Below are 26,440 nucleotides of genomic sequence, written 5' to 3'. Positions count from 1 at the left end.
AAAAGTTTATCATCACAGCTTCCATCCCTCTTTAGGAGTTTTAGTCTGAAACCATGGTTTAAAAAAAGTCAACAGAAACAAGCAGAGAAGAAAATTTGCTGTCTGACTTACATAAAAAATCTCCCTAATATCAACCAGAAGTCATTAGCTGTATGATTGCAGAAATCACTACAGATCCATTATTACAGATTCAGTATGACAGAACACAAGTATACTGACATCCTAAAAGCAGCGTCAGACTCTGCCATTGCTACTAGGCAACCAAATACTGTCCCCTGTGAAGGCATTTAGAAGCTGTTGTAATTGGCATCCTTAACCTAAAAACATCAGGGTAGAAAATGAAACCTAGGTCACCAAGATGGTAAGTTTTGCAATATGTTCTCATGCCTGTGCAGTCACGCTACAGAAAAAGGATTGAATGTTGAAACCATCTAGTAATGTCAAAGCATGCTTGAATGAACCCAAGAATATATAAAGAATGTATCAGAAAAAGAATGAGGCTAAGGAAGAGAACAGTCATTTGGAAGCAGTCTTATTTATTTATCTTCCATGTGTCTTCTAGCATAAAAGGACGTTTGAACAGACTGTATCCAGAGTGAATACAGAGAAACACGACTCTCCCTTGAATGTTCTGCTCACTCAGAGGGTAAATACTATGTTTTCATTTCTACTTTATACTAATTGAATAATGTTATCAGTGTCAGATTCATTGAGGTCTTTATATACATATTTAATGTTAATGTCTTGTACTCTGCAGATGTCTTAGTCTAGGCCTTGCAACCCACCTCAAAAAACAAAGACCCAGAAGCTAATCTTTCTGTAAAGTGTATGTCTGTTCTTTGTCTGGTCCTTCTTTGCTTTTTAATTGCCCCATTAATTATCTTCAACTCACAGATTTCATACACTGCCCTGTCTCTCTCATGGTCGCCTGTAAACATACTGATTTTCTCTTTCCTATGGAGAGCACGGAAGACTATTCTGGTATGATTCCTTTTCTCACAACAATGTATGGACTGCAGATGAAGGTGCCTGTTCATTTTCAGATTTTCGCAGAGTGTAACGCAATCTTCCCCTTTATTTTGATTTTAAAGATTACTAAAATATGGAACAATATTCCTACCTTAAGTATCATTGTATGCTCTGCTGGGAACAGGGATATGAACTCTCAGAAGGGCTTGTTCCTGATCACATTCAAATCAGTAGTAGAAATACCATGAACGTTAATGATAACAGAATGATGTCTTAAGTGAAAGTATGTAGAGTAACAAAGCTAAGCTGTGTGTCCCGGAAAAGTTGAGGTACTTCTATTGGCTTAACTAAGGTGTTAGGCAATAATATGTAAACTTGCTACAATATATTGTTGTATTGAAACAGAAAGGCTAATCCTAAAATTTGAGGGCCATACTGAGCGAAGACATGAATGCTCTCCATCTACCACATCTATGCTGTGGTTTCCGCTGGGAAGGAGACCTGGGTGCATAGTTTGGAGATGACCTTCTTACTTTCTAGATGGGTCTCTGGAGATGTTTCTGGAGACATGCCATGATGTGCAGCTGTCCTGCAACCTAGAAGTCCAGAGAGACTGGTCAGTATAAAACATGCAGTTAGCACTGTGTGATCTCTTGCAGCAAGTGTCAAAACCACACCCATTTACTTTGCTTTCCTGCAGTATCCTGGCATGGCCAGAGAGCAAAGTCATGTCTTGCTACCAGATGCATCATTCTGCCTGCTGCCCTTTACTTTGTCTGTTCAGATTCATCTAATTACTAACTTCACACTGAAACCTGCACTTTCTGTTGTGCCCTGCAGTTAAGGCTGTGGGTTTTGTTTTCTCATTACTGTTGTGCTTTTTGAAGGACAGTGAGCAGACGATGAAAGGTCAGGTCCTGTCTGGGTTGAGCCATACAGTAGTTGTATCTCTGGTCTTCCACCTACCCTTTAAAAATGTTTTGGGGAAGCAAGGAAGTGCAGGTGGATGAAATAAGCCCCTTGATGTCTTAATTCAGCTGTGACCTGGCCCCTAACAGCCACTGTGTATCATAATCAGCAGGGCTGACAAGAAACAATAAACCGTAGAAAAATTGTAGCACTGGGCTTCTTTTGTTCTATAAAGGCAGTTATATTGTGGTTAAAAAAAGGGGGAGCTAGAAGTGGATTTCAGTCCAAAGAAGTGAGAATGTTTGGCCTATACAGTAACTGGGAAAGTCATAGCAGAGTAGCTTAAAGGAAATAAGCTGAAATAAATGCTGAATAGTGAGATGCTGAAGTGAGAAGGAGCAGAGAATGGAATAGCAATTAAAGTGGGAGCTAGCATATATGTTCTGGCTGCAATTCTAGTATATGCAGCTGATGATCACTGGACATTGATGGTCATTTATTTAGCTATGTTTTCTTTGCAGATTATCTGTTTCTACCAAAAGTTAATAGATTCTTTAATTATACCCAAGGAGGATGACTTTTTTTTTTTACTTCTGTTTTAGAAAAGCCGTTTGAACCAAGACCAAACCATTTAAACAGTGTCTCAGTTTAATAAATGTATTTATAATTTTCTTTATTTCACATATGACAGTACTAATACATTCTTTGGTTTTCTTTGCTGCTCCTGTATGTATAATTAAATGAATGGTGGGGATATGTATTCAGTGGCAATAGAAAGATTTCTGCAAGCTGATTTAAATTCACTGGACAGTGAGAGAGACAAAGATATAAAATGATATTTATTTGAATGATACATCTGGCTATGGTAGGTTTAAACAGTGCTTACAACTAGCACAAACAAGCAGGTTCTGTGAATTCCTTTTTAAATTGAAGAGTACATTCTTGCAGCCTTTGTTGTAGAATTTCTTCCTAAATTACCAGTAATTTTCTCTGCTCTCGGTGAGCTATATAATCATACATGGTCAAAACATTGTACTGGGAAGCCTAACAGAAAACGAATTCAACAAAGCCATGTCTCCCTGAACCCAAAGCTGTAGCATGAGATCAGGAATAAAAATGGCAGATTTATGAGACAGTATTTAGCTGGGTTTGGAAGCAGGAAAGGTTTTTCTGTAATGGCTTACGATAAAGTGTTTTGTTTAGTGTCTTGAAGGTGCCTGTTTTGCCACAGAGATTAAGTTCTAAATCTTCTGGGTAGCCTCTTATTCCTATAATATAAAAAGTGAGCCCTGGTTCTGAATAAAGAATGTACTCTCCTCAGCATAAAGTAGGTGAATTTACATGTGACTTCTGCAGAACTGTCTCCGTTTTGAGCAGGTGATTTCCTAAATTGTTCCTTATCAGAAAGCTGCTTTGTACTATTTTTGCTGGCTGTGAAAAGGATCAGTCATCATCAAGTCTTTTCGTTTGGTATCATGATTATATCTGAGAGACAGAGAAAGACATTTTGGTATGTTTCTGAGGTTTTTGCTGATGGAAAAAGAGGGGTTTATTGCTTCCTTCTTTTCTTACAGGGAATAATTCCAGCCTATTAAAAATCATACAAGGATCCTAAGATATGAACACATTTTTTCTTGGTGTTTTTCATTCTCTAGTATTTATGTGCATATGGCATTTCACACAATTCCAGTGCAATGCTTTAAACTGACAAGGCTTACTGAAAAAGTAATTTTAACAAAACCATATCCAAAAAATCACCGATGAGAAACCCAGAAGCTAGCTAAGGGTGTTTTGGGGGTCTCTTTTTTTTGCTTTTTCCCGAAATTGTATTTAATTTTGAAAGGCGTCTACTGCTTCTAAAGGCTTGTGAAGTGAGAAAAGAAAGAATCTTCATATGGCTACAGTATTTTGCTTTTTTTAATTCTAGAATGTCTTGGCTTTAAATATTTTTATGTAAAATGTGTTCGTGTTGTGACTTTGTTCGGTTTAGAGCAGGTGTACTTGAAATATTTGTCCCGTTATATTTTGAGTTTGAAACTTGAAACTGTTAAGGATAGATGGTGAAACCAAAGAGAAGAAGCTCAGTGATCTACGATGAAGCTAGTTTCGTTTTAGGATGCCTAATTTTCACTTAAAGAATTGCATTGTAAACATGCTAAAGGCAATCTAAACAGGGAACTTCTGCTTTCAGCATGCTTTGTATTTCATGAAAGGATTGTGCTTCACTTGGTAAATTGCATCCTCTGAGCATTTTTTTTAGTGAATAAAAACAGATTAAAGGAACATACTGAGAAGTAGCTGTTCGTTAATCTGCTGTGCTGTTGTGCTCTTATATGAGATGAGTCATAAGCTATTGAGAAAAAATCACAAACTATTTCAATTTATTAAAATATTAGAAGCTAATTTATTCTAGTGCTATTTGGCTGTAGATTCAAAAAAGTCCTTCAGAAATCAATGTTTTTCATTTTCCTCCTGATTTGTCAAGGTGTCATTAACATGAGAGCGATGATAGCCACGTTGAAGAAGATTTTGATTGCTTTTAGCCAGATAAAAAATGTGGAGTCTCACAATTCACAAGCTCATTTACATTTTAGTATCTTTCATGTTTTCTCCTACAACTTTTGGGTACACACAGATCCTTCCTTTTCTTTAAAGATTTCTAAACTTTTAAGTTTTAACGTTTCCAAGAGAAAAGCGAACATGTTTGGATCAGTGAGATTAAAAGAGGCTGTAATATGAGTGAGTTACGAATCTACTGCATAGGTTTTTACTACAGATGCAGAAAAATAAAATAGCATCTCATGATCTATGAACATAAAGCAGACATGAGTCATCACTGGAAACATTTCATTCCACTGCACTCAGTTTGTTTGTCTCAGTGATCTGTCAGTATCTCCCTAATCATTAAAGTTGATGCATTTTTGTATTTTCATTGCCTGCCCTGAAGAAATCTGTGTTTAAGTTTCTACATTCCCATACTAAGCTGGTTTTCCAGAGTCTTTCGGGAGGTATCTCAGATTGTGTTACACGTGTTAGGCTCCACTCTTCATGGGAGTATAATCCTGTCCAGTCCTAAAGTGGGTCCTAGACACTTATTAAGTTACAAAAGCATAGGTCCTTTCATGAATTTTCTTCCATTTAAGCACACAAGTAGCTCCTCTGACATAAAGTTAAGTGTGCTCTGGGCTGCACCTTTTCAAAGTAAGGTACTAACCTGTATTTTTTTAAATCATTTTCATTTTTCCAAGTTGTTTTTTAAATGTTCTTTCCTGACCCTAATCCCAAACTCCACAGTGAGTAGGAAGTTGAATGACATACAGAATGTATGCAGGATTTGTTAACTGTTACTTGACTGAGGCTTTTCAAAGGATGGATACAGATTTAACTGGGGGAAAGAAAAAATAGAAACTCAAGAAGACTTTAACAGCAACACTTTTCAGGTAATCATTTGCAAATCCATGGCTTTAACTAAGCTTTCCCCCTCTCTCTGCTCCTCCCACAGCTTCTGAGCATCTAAATATTTACAAATATTCTTTAATGTTTTGGGAGCATATCATACAGTGCCTAAGTGCTATCATGCTTGTTAGCATACCAGTGTTATGAAGAAAGGCAAAAAAGGGTAACTTTTGAGGTACATGAGCTATATTGCTTGAGAAGTTTTAGTGAAAGAAGTGAGGAGGCATAGTCTGAATGCAAGGGAAACTTTGAAAATAATTGAGCTTCTTGACCTTGAAAGCAGTGCTGCATGAGGCTGAATTCTTGGATAGATAATATAAAAAATAGGATCATTCAAATGTAATACTTACTAGACTGCCTTTTCAAGGAGGAACAAGTAAAGATTTAGCAGATTAATTCTCCTGTCATCTTCTAAAATCATCCAGGATTCATGGTCTTTCATAAAATTGATATGGAAATAGATTCAGCTTTAACTCTTGTCTGAAGTAAAAGGCTCCTTTAAAACAACTGAAATACAGATTTTTTTTCCCCAGCTTTTTTTAGGCAGTATCTATTTACTGAGTTTTAAAAGTACATTGAGAATTAACTATTCCAAAAAGTTTCTCATCCTAATCAGTTAATGACTGAAGCTGAGTCAGTCAAGCTTGAATCTGTTGTGTTAGTGTTACTTAAATATATTTAAAACATTGCCTTAGGAATAATTTGTTTTTGTACTGATGTGTCCTATCTTTGTTACTAATTGTGCATGGAAAATGTTTTACTGTCAGTATAGCTTACAGAGATAACTGTCTTACAGGACTATTAAAATTGAGAAATAACATGATGACCTCTGTTACACTCTTACATATTACTTGTCTTATAGCTAGTAGGTTAGCTTTCAATCTTATGACATACAGTTGCTGCAGTTTCAAAGAACTGATTTAGAAATAAGCGTGAGGTTCATACACTAATAAAGTTACTCCTTAGGATTTAATCTCTTGTTTTTCTGTTCTGAATTATTTTTCCATTGCTTTCATATTGTTTAACTGTTTTAGTTAAAGGTGTAAGGTAGAAGTACCAGAAAAGGGGTTTATATTTTTATGTTTGGAATCAATAAAGGTCTGCTTGCAAATAAAAGTTGTTGTAAAGAATTATAGATCTTTAATAAGAGCCCAGTATTATGTATAAGAATGAGTGTTAGTAGGTGAGTAGTTATAATTCTTTTCTATTTATGTTCCCTCTTGCTTTTCACACATGTCTTCTTCTGGCTTGTGATGTAGTAGGTGAAATCCTCAAAGGAAAGCAAAGGCCAAATCATCAGCTTCAGATTCTGAGCAAAATCATAGATGCTATGGTCAGGGCATGGTGGACATGGTGTGGAGAATAAAGAATCAGAGGAATGACCAAAAAAAAAAAAAACAAAAAACCCAACCCAAAATCATGAGAGCTCACACTTAAACAAGTGATGTGAAATAAAATAACAAAAATCAGAATGTAGCCCATCTTTACACATCAAGGTTAGGACTGAGACTTTTATGTAGGGCAGGGAGATCTGTGAGTTTCTGGCACCTCCCATAGAAGTATCTAGTACTGACAGCAGAGAGTATTGGGCTTTTGGGCTTGTGGTCTAATCACTGATAATTTCTACTGCCAATAGAAGTGAGAGGGAAAGAATTAAAATATAGTAGTTCTTTATTTAGGGAAGAAAATGACAGGAAAAGGCAAAAAGCTTTTAACATTAGGTCTGATTGGAGAATTATGAAATGGGGCAAGGACAAAGGGGAGCAGAAGTGTGGTAGCCAAAACAACTTAAAAGCTGAAAGAGAAACCACATAATTCAGTGTGTGTTAATATGTTTTTATTTGTAATTAATGCACCGTATTTGCAAATACTTTTCTTAGAAATACTTAGGACTGTTTGACAGTAAAGATGTTGATGTTGTTTAACATAACTGTTTAACATAACTGTCTCTGTAAGACAAACAGTAGCTGTGATTAATGAACACTTCAGGTGGGCTGGGACTCATTACTGAACAACCTGTCTAGTCCAGTTGCTTGAAGATGGGTCATGCAGAATAACTATGCGCTGTGCTTAGGATATGTTCTAAATATAGCCTTTTGCAGACACAGGCGAGATCATTTGGGCTAAAATTTTGTAGCATAAGTAGGATAGTGTAATGCATTCGCCCTAGTGGAACAGGCCAAGCTATTTGAGGCTGTGAAAGTTCTGAATCAGGAACGTCTCCTTCCCTCTTCCGCTGCGTTAGAGTTGTGTGTGTGCCCTTCACATGCTAAATCACGCTCATGGTTCTGCAACTATCTCTTACGTGGAGTCATGTAAGAAGTAGAGACTGTTCTCTTCCTTTCGTGGTGTCTTCATTCAGGATGCAGAAACTGCCCTGTTCTCTGTTTTCTTGTTTCTCTTGTTTTCTCATTTCTTTTGTTTTCTCTTCCTGGCTATCTTCTGTATTTATCCAAGCATCCAAGTTTGAGAAATGGATAGTGGCAATGACCTCAGCCAGCTCCAGATGAAGTATTGGGGCTTGAATTGTCATCTCTAAAATTCTTTCTCTAAACTCATCTCAACTTTCTGTGACTTTCTTTGAACTAACTAACATTTATTGCATGTTACTGGCTGATTAATAATAAAAAATAGATGGTGAATGCTGCAGTGATGCAAGCAAATCTGAGTGAGAACTAGGAAGAATTAAATGAATGAAATTGAAGCACATTATGCAATTCCTATAATGATGTACTCATGTTGGATCAGTAGGATATGGTTCCCATAAACATTGTATTAAAATAAATTAAAATTTAGAATGAAGTCATCAAACAGGACTTTTACAGGTCATTCTTTAGGCTATTACAGCTGAATCTCATGGCAAATGGAAAAGTGAAACTGGCTTTTCTTCATGAGGAAAATAAATCAGAATTTTAGGAAGAAAATATAGAAATTCCACTTGAACTGCAGAAAAATTCCAGTTCAGCTCTAATTCATCAGATGCCTGAGGACCTACTTGTAAATTAGCAAACTGCCATGCCAAAAAAAAGCCTAAGAGGTCAATAAAATTTGTTTGCATGGACCTCGGTTTTAGAAAATCCTGAATTTTCGGTGCAGAAGATGGTACTTTGAACTTACTGTAAAGTAAAGGCCTTCATCACTGCAGGCTCTGATAGCAAGGAGTCTGACAGAAGGCGTTTCACCTTGAAATAGGTGTCAGAGGTCCTGTGTAGGCCTGAAAGGCCAACTTTTCCTCCCAGAGTTCACCTCACCATCCTGTTGTTAATGATTCCAAGGTGAAACCCTCAGTCTTAGGATGCAGTGGGGCATTCCAGAGTTTTGTACTTCTTCCTGATACTGTGAATCGCTTAGTTACAGGCCTGTATAAGGCCTGGCTTTTTTTCTCTCTCTCTTTTTTTTTTTCTTCTTTGAACAGTTTTGATGTTTAGGTCAAATGCATGTGTCATCACTTGTACCAGTACCATACAGTTAGCTACAAAATATTATATAGAAAACTACAAAAATAATACAGAAACAAATGAAGTTATGATTTCACTTAATTTTTTTAATTATGTTAGAAGAATGCCAGAGTTTCACAGATAGAGACAAATTTTTGTTGTAGAATGGAAGAAATTGAAATAGATACATGAGAAAAAGCATCTCTCAAAGCAGTAACAGTGAAAATGAGGAAAAATATCTGCCAGCAGCAAGGAAGGTGACCTGGAGTGCTTTTTATTGATCTTGATGAAGTTTTTAAACTTGTAGTTATAGTCAGAACAGTGAAGACCATTTTCAAAATGACCCAAAGCTCTAGGGAAAAGAAGCAAAAGATTGAACCATCACCCGTCTTTAACAGCAGACAGACAACAAGTTGAGTGGCTCCCCCTAAACCATACATTTTTTCCATTGCATTTTATTGTAAATTTTAACTTCCAGCTTACATCTATAATCCAAAAAATGCTTATGGTTAGTGCTGTTGTTAGACTGAGTGAAATGAAGCAGTTGTTAATACACTCATACGAAAAAGTTCACCATGCTGAAGATAGCTGCTAAAGTACGCGAAACAAAAAGATTCAAGCCATAGGAGTATTAATGTTGTCGTAATAAATACAGCTCACAATGCTGACGAGGGCCCTGCTCTTTCTCAGCTCGATGAGGGGATGGGCAGTGGATGTTGTCTACCTTGACTTCAGGAAGGCTTTCGACACTGTCTCCCATAACGTCCTTATAGGTAAGCTCAGGAAGTGCGGGATAGATGAGCAGGCAGTGAGGTGGATTGAGAACTGGCTGAATGGCAGAGCTCAGAGGGTTGTGCTCAGTGGTGCGACGTCTAGTTGGAGGGCGTAAGAGAGCATTGTCTCCCAGGGCTCGGTACTGAGCCCAGTATTTTTCAGCTTACTCATCAGTGACCTGGATGGAGGGATGGAGCGCACCCTCAGCAAGTTTGCTGATGATACAAAACTGGGAGGAGTGGCTGATACATCAGAGGGCTGTGCTGCCATTCAGAGGGAGCTCGACAGGCTGGAGAGTTGGGCAGAGAGGAACCTCATGAAGTTCAACAAAGGCAAGTGCAAAGTCCTTCACCTAGGGAGGAAAAACCCCATGCACCAGTAAAGACTGGGGGCTGACCTGCTGGAGGGCAGCTCTGCGGAGAAGGACCTGGGGATCCTGGTGGACTGCAGGCTGACCATGAGCCAGCAATGTGCCCTTGTGGCCAAGAAAGCCAGCGATATCCTGGGCTGCATTAGGAAGAGCATTGCCAGCAGGTCGAGGGAGGTGACCCTTCCCCACTACTCAGCCCTGGTGAGGCCAAACCTGGAGTACTGTATCCAGCTCTGGGCTCCCCAGTACAAGAGAGACATGGAGCTACTGGAGCGAGTCCAGCAGAGGGCTACAAAGATGGTGAAGGGACTGGAGCACCTCTCATATGAGGAAAGGCTGAGAGAGCTGGGCCTGTTCGGCCTGGAGGAGAGGAGACTGAGGGGGGATCTTACCAATGTGTATAAGTATCTGAAGGGAGGGTGTAGAGAGGATGGGGCCAGACTCTTCAGTGGTGCCCAGCAACAGGGCAAGAGGCAACGGCCACAGACTGAAACACAGGCAGTTCCATGTGAACATGAGAAAGACCTTCTTTCCTGTGAGGGTAACAGAGCACTGGGAGAAGTTGTGGAGTCTCCAAACGTGGGGATATTCAAATATGGTCTGGACACAATCCTGTGCAACGTGCTCTAGGTAACCCTGCTTGAGCAGGGGGGTTGGACGAGAGGATCTCCAGAGGTCCCTTCCAACCTCAGCCCTTCTGTGATTCTGTGATTCTTTTCTTCCATTTTAATAAAGCTGTTGCTGAGTTATTGCTAGTGAGTAAGGAATGAAGCCAATGGAATATTTCAACAGCTAGTTTAACATATTTAAAAGGTAATAGGCCAGATTCATGCCATCTTGCTTCTATAAGGAGAACAAGACTTAATATTTAATATTATTATTTATTAGTATTAATTTTGTTTTTTTCTATTTAATATATGTAGCCCTCATACTGTAGGAATATAGTGGGTATGTATATCTTAGTTCGAGTATAAATTTTTCCGGTGTCTGATTGACTTCAGTGTATAGCCTTTCAATGAAATTAAATAGTTGAACTCATGTTTAAAAAAAGTAGGTTCAGGGTACTTACTAACTCAAGACATGAATCTAGGTAGTAACAGCATAATTACTTGCTAATTGGTATGTGATTACATTTACATTTGCCTGTCACAACTACAAAAGGCACCCTAATTGCATCTCAAAATAATGGTGTTACTCCATCATGTTACCTTCTGCTTAGCTGCGTAGAAAATAAAAGTGTTTAATTACTTTGAAATATGACCATCAGATTGTGGACATTAGGGATTTTTTTTGGAGAGGCAGTTTATGAAGAAAGTATTCTATTCAAACTAAGTTTGAAGAAAAACCTTATATTGTAATGAGAGTCTGAAATTAAGCTCGTAATTGCAGGATATTTCTGAACTCTTTATTGTATACCATCAGACTATTAAGGGTAATATCTTTCACATAATGATAGCAATTTAGTGAACATTTATCATTGAACATTACAACTTACAATGTTTTAACCTACACTACTAGTCCAATTTTAGAACCTAGAGATGGTGCTTCGTAGCCCCAGGGAAAGCACTTAAGTTAACCTAATGGCATATGGTAGTATCTTAGGGAGGTTGTAAAGTATACACTAAGAGTTTTCTACCTGGATCTCAGTTGTGTTTTCCATCCAGAGAAGCAAGTTGGAAAGATAAGCGATTCTCTGAGGACATGTTCTCATGCTCAGAATCTAACCTTCATTGTTGCTTTCATCTGTGGACTCAAGACTAATGGGCTTTTGAATTCCAAATCTCATCTGGGAATACCTGTTTCACAAAAATGTAGACATAGTGATCTGTACAGTTTATAAAGCGGAAGTTTGGAAATCCTGAAAGCTCCTGAGTGCTCACGTGTGGAAATGGCCTCTTTCCTGCACTGAGCTGTGGCAGGCTTCAAATGGCATTTAAAAGCCTCCTTAAAGTAATAACAGATTCCCATTATTTTTTTTTAATACAGTTGGGGCGGGTCAAAGAAACAGAAATGTTGCTTTGGCTTCTTACTGTAAGTACACATGTAGAATCAAGTAGCCTGGCTTTCATGTTGCTAGACCCAATATAGGCTGTCAGGCTGAAACCAGATCACAGAGATCCTGGAAGAAAAGCTAAAATATATTGGGAAGATGGGAGTAACATCTGCTATATCTGAAAATTTTTGCATAAGCATGGGATCAATGCTACTATTCTAGTTGTCTTTTAGTCCCCATGATTGAAAGCAAATATAGAAGGAAAAAAAATGCCATTTTTTATTTATTTGTTTACTTCTTTCAAATAAGACACTCCAAACCCTGATAGCTGCTGAATGCCTTTGACCACACACATGCTATTTGAGAATAGGCTTGCTAGAAGCAATGTAGTTTACATATTTGATTAATCGTCGCTACTGTTTCAGTAGCAGAGGAAACCTAAAAGAATTAGTACCATGTGTCCTCTTCTGTTTCTTCCGTTAGCTTATGAGTTATACTTACAGTGTAAGTGTGCTGTATTGAGTGTTTGTGTTTACATAAACTTTACAGATGTCTAAATTGCTGAGAAACCAGTTGTTTTAAGGTCCATTTAGTTAAACAGAAAGAATAAAAAGTATGTTCCAGATTAAAATATATTCAAAAACTGATTCTCCTAAGTCTGAGACAGCTTTTACTTAGGGTGTGTATTGTGAGATGTTTATAGGCAAGGTTCATAGCTTGATTAGCCTCAGCAGTGCTTAAATAGTGTATCAGTTATTCTCCTCTGAGATACCAAGAAGAAATTGTTTTTACCATCCCAAAGTAACACACAGTTTTTATAAAAAAGACATACGTCTCACCATGAAAATCTCCTTCCATTGGAACGAAGGCAGAATAATGTAATGGGTGTGCTGCAAGATACTGGACTGATAACAAAGGCTTACCATATGCTCAGTGCTGCGTAGAAGAGGCACATTAGTATTTTTGCTGCTGCTGCTGCTGCCAGCGTTGTCAACAGACAGATTATTTCTGTAATAGTTGCCCTTATGGTTTGTGTACTCTCTGGTTGCCTGGGAATCAAGTGTGTACAAAAGGATAAAGGAAGTGCTAGAAGGGTAGAGACTAGTGCTAAGAAACTTGACACAAGAGCAGACACAGAGGTTTTCCAAAAGGACATATTCCGTCGGCAAGTGTGTGGTGCTCCACTGTGGTATCATTACTTCCAGCTGCAAACAGGCATTGCAGACAGGTTGTTGCACTTACTAACCCCATCGTTAGCTAACATGCATTCCAGTGCAACATCATTGAGAAGTTTTCCCTACCTTCCTAAGTCACTCCCCCATCAATTAACTTTATCCTCATTTCTCTCTCCACTGTGCCCATGCATTCGTTCAAGGCTCTTCAGATACTTTATCCTTTATTATCTGTAAAAATGTGGGGAAGTTTCTTGCTCACCTAGTCCCCAACCAGACAATTTATTTTGCATTGCAGGGAATTTGCAGCTTCTTTTGACTCTTTCTGACTGAAGTAAGCTGGGGAAGTCTTATTTTTTAATCTTTCCTTTTTCCACTGAAATTCTCCACATTTATTTTTGATTAAAAATCAATTAATTAATTGAGACCATATGCTCTAGTTTGTCAGTTTTTGTCATAGAGTGCAATTCACTGCACATCTTGGTTCCAAACAGGAGTTAATAGCCTGGGATAGGTGTAGTATAACGGATGTGAAACCTTAATCACCACTGTAAAGTCTTGCTCATGTATGAAAAAGAATTGCCGAATCAGATGCTTAATTCAAGCCTCGCTGTGTTGAGGAACATTTTTGAAAAATTTTAACTTTTTTTTTAGAAGATAGCTAAAATAGCTTTAGAAGTTTTCAGCCTTCTTTCATTTCTAAATCTGCTGCTGAAACACATATTTCTCTCTCATCTGTTCTGACTCACCTCTTTCCAATCCCTAATGGCTTCCCCCTGCCTGCCCTTGAGTTATAGACCATTTCTGAAATGCTGTATGACAGCACTTTCTTGCAGTGTTTTCAAAAAAGAAAAATTGTCTGTTTATCTCTCTAAGTCCTAAAAAAGAACTTTCATTCTTAGCATTTTCACAAGGTAGAGGGCCAAGGTTGGATTCTTATTCCACAATAACAGAGGGAAGATAGTAGAGAAAAGTAGCGTAGATAATTTTAATCAAGGTCCCAGTTTGGCAAAGCACTAAGCCTTTCTTTAGGTTACTAAGTATTCTCAGTTCCCACAGAAGGGAGTGTAAGCCAGGCACACTCAGCAATATCCTGAAGACCTGAAATTTAATGGTGTTTAATCTGAACTGGTATATATACACTGACATAGGCTCACCACATGGGAGTCAAGACAACAGGAGGCAGGTGATCCAGTTTTGGTGACTTACACTAATAATTAATCACCTTCCTTGTTTCTTATCTGAACAGTAACCAGCAGTTGGTCTTGTGCATTTTCGCTGCTGATTTAAAGAGCTTTTAGTAACCTTCATCTTCTCTTTGTGAAGGGAAATAATTGAATCAGTCCAACCAAATCACCTTTGATCCTTTCTATAAAAGCTAAACATGATGATCTACCTAATTCCATCACTATAAGGCTTTTTCTTTCTTGAATATATACATTTTTATTGACTTTGGCACCTGATCTTTTAAAATTTGTTAGATATTTTAAAAATACAGACAACAAAACTGGGTATTGTATTATAACAGTGACTTTGGCGGTGCTACCTACAGCTGCCTATCTACCCCTCCTAAACAATTCTGTTTAAAAAGCCAAGTATCTTGGATTTATGTATTTATTTATCCACAATAATATTGCTTAGGGGGACCTCTACTGAGTGCTTTCAGCTTTATCTTTTATGTAACATTCGTCGTGTAAAGACATAAGGCGACTGTATTTCTTAAACACCTTGTTGGGAAGACTGTTCACAGAGATACTGCACCTGAAGGTACCACTCAAAATGTGCAAAAAATGTGGTTTCCTGGTGTTTCTTCTCTGTATTCTTTCTGCATCAGTTCTTTCCTCCTTCATCTAGGTTTTAAGGATTCCTAGATTATAATTCTGATTTCTGACCTTTTTTTAATCTTATATAGGAAATTTGCACTTGGCTAGTGCTAAAACCGGTATTCTCCAGAGTATAATATAATACAGATAGTGTTTCTTCTGGACTAGCTTGGTCGTCCGTGTATGACATTCATTTGCACTATACTAAACTCAATTTTTAATCAGTCTGTACTGATTTTTTAATTGTTCATCTACAATGAACTGCCTGTAAAGGGGTTACCTCTTCCATTCTTCCCTTGAAGAATGGCCATATATATATATAACCGTATAACCATATAACCTATAACCATAGCCAGTTCGGCAAAAGATACTTCAGAATGAAACACCCACTGCTTTAGACTATTTTAGGTGTTTTATTACTTGACTGAACTGTTGAGCAGAAGAAATGAAAAAGCATGTAAATAATGAAGTCAGACATACTTAGAGAATGGGTACAGGTGGGTTGTTCTTAGCAGATTTTTGTGTTCAGTGGTGCTCAAGGCAATTTAATATCACAGAAGAAAGAGAGCTCCCCTCCTTCAGCTGAACAAAGACAAAGTATAGACTTTTTTAAAACACTGACAAAGTGCTGTATGCATTATTTTATCACTAACTTCTCGTCCCTTCAATCAAATGCCATAGGCTAATTCTGTCTGGTGAATGGTCCACTGCATCTCTCAGCCTCTTCTAAAAGAAGTTATTATTCTGTGAGAGGAGAAAGGCAAGCTGTAGTTTACTGAATGAGAGTTAGTGGTAAAAGCAGGGGCCTGGTTAGTGAGAAACAAAGGTGAATTTGAAGAGGATGAAAAAAAAACCCTTTACAGGCTCTGAATCAGTGATCCCCGAATGGTTTGCAAAGCCTCACGGTGCTCCTGCTTAGTGGGGAAATGTTGCACATCGGAAAGCTGAATCATGGAGAAGAAGTTTGAGAATGGACTAATAGTTGGGGCTGCATCCGGTCTGAGGCAGACTCACATCAGTTGTTCCCTTAGAACAATCTGCCAGTGCTATTTTTGCATTTTTAATCTATGGTTTCTGAATTCACTTTATGCATGAAGACCCACTGACAAAACAGAGATGAGAAAGGGAAGCTGTGAAGAGAGCATGAAGTTAAAGCTAAATACTATTCTTTCATCAGCTGTGAGCACCTCTCATTTGCCTGGTAATAAATGCCAAGATAGAGGAAATACCGTCCTCTCATGTGTTAATTTCTGTTACACAGATCCAAGTGATTAAAAGTTGCCAGTTGAGTTAAGCCAGGTAACAGTGTGTCCCTTCTGAGGGTGACAGATTAACAAATAAGTTGTTAGGTAGCATGGATTTTGTCAACAAGCATGGCATGCGTCAGCATGATCCTGTCTGTATTCTAGCTCTTTGCAGCCCTTCCCAAACGGTGCTAAACAGAGAACTTCTCTGCCATCTTTCCTGGTGAAACTTGAAGTTTCCAAAGGAGAAAATACAGCTTTCTTTGGAAAGGAAACACAAGTGTGCAGCTTTGGCTGATATAGAACTGTAGTATTTGGTGTTAGCACAACTAATTAAGATCTAAAAGACTCATGTATAGCAATGAAAAGACAGGAATATGGAGTAGCTCTGTTGCCACACTATATGAGTATCTTCTCCTTTGGTGATGTATGGAAAATGGAAATTCAGTATTTATAAAATGTAGAAAGAAATTTTTAAGAAAATACTAGTATCTTTTCTAAAGAAAATCAGTTATGTCTACTATTAATGAAAGTCAGCTATAATATATAGCAGAAGACCTTGAGCAGATATCTCCACAGTCTTTGCTTGACATAATATAATTGCATGCTTCAGCAGTTAACAGTTAAACATAAGGTAGATTGAAATCTTAGAAGTTTTGGTTGCTGATATAGACTTACACTTTCAAGAGGAGATTCTTGATCTTTGAGGAGATGCCCTTATTTGTTGGTTGCTTGCTCTGAAATGTACCACCGGTACTTCCTCTGCAACTTGCAGTTCAAGCATCTATTAAATATTTGATGTGCATTTCAAATAAACATAACCAATGCTTATGCGTACATTTTCCCAAATATACCCTTAAGATACAGTATAGTAAATTAAAAGTGGACCAGTAACTATAAAAGCTGCAGTTGGGTATTTTATGACTAAACCTGTTATTCCTTTAACACTTAACATTTGCCCCAGGATAAGGAAGGAACAGAGGCACATGGACTCTCTGTAATTAATCTAAACATCTTATTTTAAAAATAAATATATGGGAGGGATGTTATATTAACCAGCCACTTTGCGTATAAAGATTATTGTTGATATATCTGAAAATTCTGGAAAAGTACAGGCAAGTTTGCAGTCAATAAGTGAACTGGAATCAGTTTATTACTAGCTGTTGTATTTCAATACTGAAATCGGCTTGCGGCAATCTCAAATGAATACCAACTCAGGAGAAGACACCTTAATAAAGTACTCTGTGAAACTTTATTTACTTCTGCTAGAGAAATGACTTCTAAATGCAGACGTCTCCATGGACATGAAAATTCCTGAACAAGAGGCTTGGGAGTTACTCTGGACTCTTGTTTGTATGATGTAAAGCAAGTTCTGCCCCTTCAACAAAGACAAGAATCCAGGTGCCAAACTTCTGTCATAAACCTTTTTTTATAACCTAATAAAAGTTTTGTAGATCCAGGAAGAGGTAGTTCTCTTTCTTGGGGGTAGGGAGAGGAGGAAAGAAAGGAGGAGATTTTTTTTTTTTTAGTTCTCATTTTGTCAAACTCAAAAAGAGAATGAAGGGAAGTGCAAAGTTAAAATGACTGCATATAAATTATAAATGCACAGATATAAGGGTATTTTTTTCCATTCTGTGACTTTGAATTATTTCAGTATTATCAATGTGTTAGGGGTATTTTATCTTAAGGATCAGTTTGTATTAAAAATTCCCATTATTTTATGATATTATGATCACAGAGGTGTCAATGTAGAGAAGGAGAATGATCCAATAAACCGTTCAGTAAATGTTCCTAAATGTCTGGCTGTTCTTGTTTGTAAATGATAACACAATAAGCTAGCAGTTCTCATCATAGAGGGTATAATAACTTAAGAAAGCAAAAATCAGTTTTTATTTGTCAACATTGGTCCATGAATTCATACTGTAAGTACTTGTATCACCAATATTAAATAATCATAAATTACTTTCTTTTTGCACTAAACAAATATTAGTAGATTTGAACTTTATCGGTTGAAGAGAATCTCATGCTTTTTATTTTACTGTGTTCTTATGACAACTTTAGGCACTTTTGTGTGTGTTTCTCTTGAAGGTAAACAAATTTCTTACATGGACTTTCCGACTCAGACATTAGTGTTGCCTGGATACAGTTGGTCCTATTCAAATAGTCTGCTGCAATGCTGTCAGCATAGCCATTTTGTTACATTGATTTATAAATGCATTATCTGTAAAAACAGCTCAGCCTTTTGCGTGAACAAAGGATAGAAGCCAATAGAATGTAATTTAATTAGCTTTTTACAAGAGGTGTTGGTTTCCCAGTATGTTACAAAAAAGGCAGATGCTTTACAACAAATGAAGGCTGAGTATTAACAGTGCTTATTTACCTTTTAGCATTAATGTCCTAGGAGGCATCTTCAAATATCTTATCTGTATCATTCGCTAATTTAAGTTCCGCAAGTTACAAAATTAAAAGTGCCAGTGGTAATTGTCAAATCGGTTGCAAGAATTTAGGCATTTTACAACTTGCTCTTGAAGTTTTCCTAGTTGTTTTCATGCTTACTATACTTTTAGTCTTTAACGTGACAAGACCCTCAAGAGCTTTGGAGCTCTAGACTTACAGGGCACTCTGCTCTAATAACCTAAATCACAGTGATCCAGATTGTCTTCATATGCCAGTTTAATGTCTCTGTGAGAAGTGGGAATTAAAATCTTAATACTTAATTTCACTTGGACGACATACGACTTTGCCAGTTGTTCCCTGTCCAACTTCTGCACTTGAGCAAAAAGTAATTATCTTAATAGTGTCACTGTCAGAAGTATCGATGAATGGCAGCGTCTGGGTGAACTCCTAGAGGAAGAGATTGTATTATAAGTTGAGCCTACTACAGGCCTCTGCAGTGAGAAAAAGGTCAAAAAGGTTAGTGGCAGTCACAGCAAAGCTTGAAGCAGCAGATGTGAACTACACTATACAGTTTTAAACAAGATATAATTAACGTGAAAGTCACTGTTGTAAAGAATTATTGGAGTTAAGCGGATTTTTATAAATGTTGGTGTTTCATGAATCATTCTCAGACTTCTGGTACTCATCATCATGGTTTCAGGCAGGATTTTAGTAATACCTTAGTTTGCTTTATAACAGCCTGAATGTAATTAATAATTTACCATTAAATTTCTTACCACACTGTGCTCCATGGCAAACACTGTATTATTTACACAGTCCTCAACAAGGGACTGGAGGGCCAGGGACGTAGTATTTAAGCAGATTTTGCAGTTGTTGTAATGGTCACTTACAGCTAAGAATAAGTTAAGGTGTGTCTGAAGTTGTTCTGTATTCAGGTAAGGGACTATTTTTACTCTGTACCTACCCAGGACTAGGTAAGCATATTGGTGAATTTGGGCTCATTTTTCCCCTTACTTGTACTATAGAATTAAGATATTGAGATCCAGTAGATTCTGTAGCAAAAACCATAACTATGCCAAGTGGTTTTTTGAGAATTAAAGAAATTCCCTTAATTTATTCCTGATTTACGGTCTTTATGGGCAGATCATGTTTATAACCATGAAGACTCTAGTGTTCATTGGTATTCCTAGAAATGGCAGCAAAAAGAGAAGATTCTCTATGATAACAAAAACACCAGCAAAGTGAATGAACTTTCAGAGAAGCAGCCTTGCAACTGGAACCTAGTAAGGATTTACTTGAAGAGGAAGCAGGGTTTTAATGCCACTTAATTTTGTGAATAGTAGTGACACCTACTATTTATCAAATGCATGCAATTTTCATGTTGCATTTTAACAAGCTGGGATTGTTTGCTCTCATATTTTGACTGTCAAGTCGGGTCTTAGTCATCGTAGCTGGATGGAGTGGAAAGTACTGTTCTGTGTAATGCAAGAAAGTTGGATTCAAATGCACATTGTGTATAGGTCTTTCTTTTAACATAACACACCACATTTTGTAACTATCAGCACTAAACTCTACACTAAAACCTACTGTACTTGAAAAACAAGCCACATTTAAACTCTTCATAAACCTCTGCAGGTGAGCAATTTGGGGCAGGGGCTGGATATGCATTCTGTGTGTTCAGTTCATACCACAATGGGGCCCTCAACTCCCAGATGGATCGTCTAGGTGCTATTGCAATAAAAAAGTAATAATGATAATAATAAAATTAACAGCTATAGTTAGCTGTGACAAGCTGAGTATTTTTTTCACCTCCAGCTGGTAGGAAATTGCTGTACATATTTTTCTCCAGACGCAATCTTGTACTTAGGCTTTCCATTATGTAGAAAAATATCCCTGCATTTTCTTGCACTCTTTATCTGTTCATCTGCTTCAGTGACCCTACTGATACGAAACCTTGTAAAGTAGTGAACTAACACTGACAGACACAGGAGGTCAGACACATGTATTTGCTGTAATGAGTGATGCTTGTGTGCCTACATTAGCATCAGTGTTACTTCCAGACTGTTAGATAAACAGGTATCGAGGTTGAGTTTGCCGTCATTATTGGAGCTGTCTGCATGTCTCTGCTTTTTCTTGTTTTAGCACTGCAGAAAAGTTGATCAGTTTTTGTCTTTTCTAAAGTCTGAAACTTAGATTAAAACAACGCGGGAAGTCTCTAGATTTCTTGGCATGATGAAAGTGATTACTTATCTGACTCCCGATGAGACATGTGCTACAGTACCACTCTACCAAGGGCTCTGGCTGTTACTGTTGACGGAGCTGTAAGTCTTCTTTTCACAGCGTAGGCTGTTACGTATGCTACTGCTGCTACATGCTCATTTTAAAAAGACAAGTATCTTCACTTTCAAAATTAGAATTCAAATCTTTGACACTTTGGTAGTTGCTGTATATAGGAACGTAAGAGGATGTTTTCAGCATTCAGACAAGAGGCCTGTATCAGCCGTCAGCTATAAAGACAACTCAAAGGAGGGGCAATTTGTATCTGCCAAGAGCCACAGAGGGGCCACGCTCATAGAGTTTGGCAGCAATTTGCTAAGAAAAGAGTACAAGACATGGAGCAAGTATGAAGCATTTGTTTCTCTTGTACACCATCTCAGATTCAAAAATCTGGCAATTTAGGGACTTAGTCTAAGAGCTGCATGTGAACTATCATTTGTAATAACCATCAGTGTATTTCTAATTTATCTAACACCTTTTCAGTCCGTTTTTATTGGTCTCTGTGGCTTTCTGTGGTGTGGCGTTCTAGTTACATGTGTTTGGGGAAAAAACAAAACTCAGTTGCTTTAAATGTTGTACTTGTTTTATTGGCTTATTTATGGTTCATGTACAGTAAGAAATTCTAAATAATCACAATACTTTTACGTATCATTCGTGCTTTATAGACTACTGTCATATTCTCTTTCAGGCACTTATTTCCTGAACTGAAGAAGCTTAATCTAGCTCATCTCTTCTTGTATGAAATCCATACTATAACTCTCATGATTCCTGTTGCCCTTCTTTGTGTCATTTCTAGTTCTACCATATCATTTGTTGAGGTGCCATGATCTTCACTTCATGTAGTTTTCAAATGCAGATTACTGTTTTTTAATGTAGAGTTGCACAGAAATGAAGAAAAACAGCATAAGGCTCTTATTTTTGAAATCAGAACTTTTATACTTAAAAGTTGCTTCCCTGCCTTCTGTGCTTGCCTTCACACAACTGCTGTTAATGAGTTATCTGGAGTCAATATTGCAATAACTGAATATTTTGGCGTAATTATGTTTTCTGGGTGTTTTCCCGTAGTATTTTCTATATTTTATGTGCCTTTCTTGATAGGAACTGACCCCTGAGCTGCTATTTTCACATATTATCTATCATGATTCCAAAATGTCTTTTCCGAGTATTTACTACAAATTTAGGGGGCATCAAAATGTATGTTTAGCTAAAGTTATTCTCCAATGTCTGTTTAATTTTATCTTCCATTGCCTATGTGATTTATATGTCATTCTATATTGTACATTAATTCTTCATTGCTCTTTGCAATCAAATTTGTTTTTGTGTAGCAGCATTTGATTGTATCTGGAAACACTGTCATATCTCTGCTCCTCGCCAGATGATTTCTGAACTACCAGGAAGATTTTCTGGTAATACTCTCTCTTATCCCAAGACAGCAACTTGATGTGATTTGATTCCGCATATTAGGAATAAGCTCTTCATAAGATGGAAACATTAGAATTCCATGGAAAGGGGACTTGAGATGGTGATTCTAAATAAACCTGCAGCTACCTCTGCAGCCAGAAAGTTTACTGAAGGAGGGATTTTTGACTAAGCTGGCCGTAAAGAAATCAGTGAAATAATCTTCCATTCGGTGAAGGTTCTAGTTTACTGACTACATATAGAGGGATGTCTTACTCAGATTTTTCAAAGTCCTTTGCATCTTGTAAAGAACAGATACAGGACAAAAGGTGACTAGCACATAATGAGAATAGGAAGACAAGAAACAGCATAACATTAATTTGAAGAAAATAAGGTAAAGGTAAGTACACTAAGGCTACAGTGTATTAACGTAGCCTTAATTGTGAGAAGAAAGTTAGCAACAGTTATCATGTTGTGAAGTCTAAGTCAGGATGTAACCAAAAGAAAGGTGTATTTTAGTTTAGGTCAATGGATTTCCTGGACACATTTGGGAATTAAAAGAGCAGTCAACACCTCCTGTATACATCAGTGCAACTGTAGTTATGCAATATTTTCCAGGCCTAACCTGTAGTTATGTAATTAAAAAAGGAAAACAAATGCAGAACACAAGATATTAAAAGATACTGGAACACAGGAAAAAATATTTTTAAGCTACAATCTTCAAGTTCTGGAAAGCTACAAAAAAATATAGGGAATATGGGGTTAACCGTTCAGTACTGTCCGAGACTTAATTAAAAACTGTCATGCTGCTAGGAAAACTGGTTTGTTTCCATTTCACCACCTTCAGGAAAAGATAAAAAAACTTTCAATTATCTCTCAGAATTTAAGGTGATTTATGTAAAATCATTATGCTTTTTAAAATAAGGATAAATGGAATATGATTGTTCTGAAATTTGTAATAACTTCTTAAATATTATGAATGTATTTTGGAAAACATATTTGTATCTATTGGAGATTTATTAAGTAGTAAATAAAACTGTAATATCTAATAATGTCAGAATACTATGTGTTTGCAACAATATTTGCCTATGTGCCAATATTGGTTAGAGCAACCATTACAAATGTAGATATCCTTCCTCAATGGTATCTTAATTCCCCCTGTATCTTTTGTTTTATGCCCTGCTTAAACTACTGCTAGTGTTCTGTGTTTCATGCGTGGTTTGAACTGTCTCCCACTGAGAACTTTCGGAGTGCCTTCTTTCCTTTAAAATTTCTGTGATTTGCACTAGTCATTTACCCAACTTAATTACAGGTTTCTGTAGCTCTGTGTGTCCTCTTTGACTGGAGATGTGCTGGCTGAACAGATTACAGCCCCACTCTGATCACTGTTGCTCTTCTACCCGAGGACAGTGGTGACTTAAATACGCCGTCTGAGCTGCGTATGTGGTCACTCACTGATTCATATCAGTCTTACTGAGGTGAGCTGATTAAAACAGTGTGTCAAGGAGTGATTTAGCAAGGAGCTCAGCTGCCAGAACTGTGGATGCAGTCGTTTCCAGCAGGGAGGTTGTAACAAGTAGCTGGGGACAATAGTCTCTTCAGCAGCATAGCTGCCGCCAGAAGACGACAGATGCCTTCAACCTGATTCATTCTAAAATCTCCCTGACTATAGTAGTAGTTAATATGGGCTTGCTTTTCCTCTGGCCTCTTGGCTCAAACGGAACTTTCGCAAACTACCTGCATTGCTTTCAAGTACTGTATTTTTTTTCAGAACAGTCACTTGCATCCTTCCCTGTATTCAGTCTGTGTTTGCAGAATCACCTCATTTCACAGCTCTTAATTAGTTGCAAAGCCAGTGGCAGCCCTACCGCTGTGCCACTGAACCCTCTCACTTACGTTGTTTTCTTCTTCAGACAACACATAACAACAGCTCTAATCCCATCTGTGAGCTACTGTCATTTGTGATTTTTTTATAGCATCATGTGTATTTCTTTTTTTTTTGCTTCACGCTTAGAAGAGATGTGTTAATTTGAAAAAAAAAATTAAAACAGTGAAAGCAGGAGGGAGACGCCTCTGCCAACTAAAAAGAAGATCAGGGAATTAGAGAACCAACTCAGCTGGCTGCACAGTGTTTGCTGGCTGCATTGATTCGTTGATTGATTCGGTTAGTAGCTCTGACTCCAGAGTCACGTATTACTAACTGGGTTTTTTTAATGTTATCACTTATACCGTCCACATCTCTTGGTACCTAGTTCATCAATATCGCATTACTTGAAGAGCAAGAGGTAGAAATAAGAAGGTGTTTTCAGTCATGATGACCATCTCAGATGAGATCATCTGAGATCCATCTCACATGCAACCCCATTTTGATTGTGAACTCTGTTAGATTAGAAAAATTCTGCAGGTTTTTCTCTTCCTCATTTGATTCTTTGGAAGCTTACAGAGTTTTGCCCTTGGTCTAATTCAAATACTGTTTTCAAATCTAGCTAATTTTACTGATTTTGAGATTTTGGGTGGATTTAATAGTAGCTCCAATTCAGTAAAACTTACTTCACTCAGCATGAGGATCGTCATACTGAATTAGGTTAAAAAAATCAATCCCTCAGTGTGTAACCCCAAATACTTTATTAATCCCTAATAAATAGTCTACCTATAGGGGTACTTCCGTTAAATCCTTATGTTGTTGTAGGCGTCCTAAGACTGAGGATGAGTCCATCAGAGTGAGTTCCTGAGTATTTTTCCAACTTTGTTTATATTATCCAGTAAAATAGTACTATTCCAATATGCCGCAAAACTTGAGCTCTCTTAGAAGTTTATTTAAAAATACCTTATAAGATGCAAAATTAACCTGCAGAGTTCATTATTACAAGTTACAATTCACTTCTGGAAATTACTATGATTTAAAGAAGAATATAATATCTGTATGACTGAGAGTATCTGTATTACACACAAATAGAAAAATACTAATAGAAATATAAGACTATAAGAAAAAAATAATAAAATTAGAATAAGACACCAAAATAATACCTTTTATAACTTGTTTTGTTTATGCATACAACTGTCAGTTGATTCAGTTAAAATAAATAGTTGAGACTTTCCTGATATCTCTGATGTGAAAGTCCTAACAACCTATAATATATGTGCATGTGCATTCACATATGTAGGCACATATTTTCAGGCATATATCTGTACATATAAAATGTATGTGAACTTTGCTGGTCTTGATGCGTCTGTTTTGAATTGGAAATAATGAAGCCTGGGTATGATTTGAATATTGGTGTTAAAGTGCTTTCAGTATTTGTCTTCTCGGGGAATACACAGGAGTGTACAGGTCATTTTCCCTGCAGGACTATAGGTAGGCTAGAACACAGCAACATGTAGGCTTTTCAGATGTTTTCCTCCAAATTGACTTTTGTGGTATTTATCAACTTCACCATCATAAGCTACCTGTAGGAACAGGGATTTAACTACATTTCTAGATTTGCACACTGCATAGTTTTACATTCTAGATTTAATTACATTTCAGAATTAATTTCAGATGAAACTTTCTGTCTCCTACCATCCACGGTAAAAAAAAGTTTCACATCAAGCTGGTGTTCAGTAGAGAGTTCAAGAACTTCAGTTCTGATTTGGGTTATAAAATGAGATCTGAAAGCAGGTGTGTTTCAAGTGGTTTGAGGCTTCCTTTACAAATCCCTAGCGCTAAGCAGTTTCACCTCAGAACTCTGGCAAAGGATTTGCACATATTGTCTGACAGAAATACCAGCATCTAAAGACACTGAATGTGTTCAAGTGCCTCAGGTCTTTCAGCATTTAGCAAACCCTGCGTGAGGACAGCCCTATGGATTATGCTGGTTATTGTTTTGCATTATTCGTTGGTGTACTTGAAACAGTATGAATCTAGATGTGCTAGAGTCAGGTAATGTGAGGAGAAACCATTGTATTAATGTATCTAATACTTGTTACAGATTTGTATTCTCATGAGATGTATTCTCCTCTGTGTGAGAATAACCTAAAGAAGGCTCTAAAGAAGGATAAGTAGTAAGTTTAGAAAACAGTTCAAGTTACAGACCTAATAGCTCTCCTGACCTTGCTAGAACTGCACATTTATATTTAAAATAACACTGTATTTTTTCCTGCCTTATTTGTAATTTCTTACTATTTAAGTTGCTTGATAGTATTTTACCTGAAAGGCTTTTACATTAGGATAGATTGCATATG

At 37.3% G+C, this 26,440-nt stretch overlaps 1 long non-coding RNA gene across 1 annotated transcript in view; it reads left to right on the top strand.

Annotated features, from left to right (window-relative positions):
* The first annotated feature begins 567 nt into the window (after positions 1-567).
* The window catches only part of LOC135329735 (uncharacterized), a 133,454-nt gene continuing 107,581 nt past the window's right edge, over positions 568-26,440 (top strand). The window contains exon 1 of the long non-coding RNA XR_010391342.1: positions 568-646. This is a non-coding gene — a long non-coding RNA (uncharacterized LOC135329735). The remainder of the gene's footprint in view (positions 647-26,440) is intronic.

Source organism: Dromaius novaehollandiae, chromosome 13 (genome assembly GCF_036370855.1).
Source record: "Dromaius novaehollandiae isolate bDroNov1 chromosome 13, bDroNov1.hap1, whole genome shotgun sequence".
In the NCBI taxonomy this organism is placed as follows: Eukaryota; Metazoa; Chordata; class Aves; order Casuariiformes; family Dromaiidae; genus Dromaius; species Dromaius novaehollandiae.
Note: the sequence above shows the minus strand (reverse complement) of the source record. Positions and strands in the feature narration are given on the sequence as shown.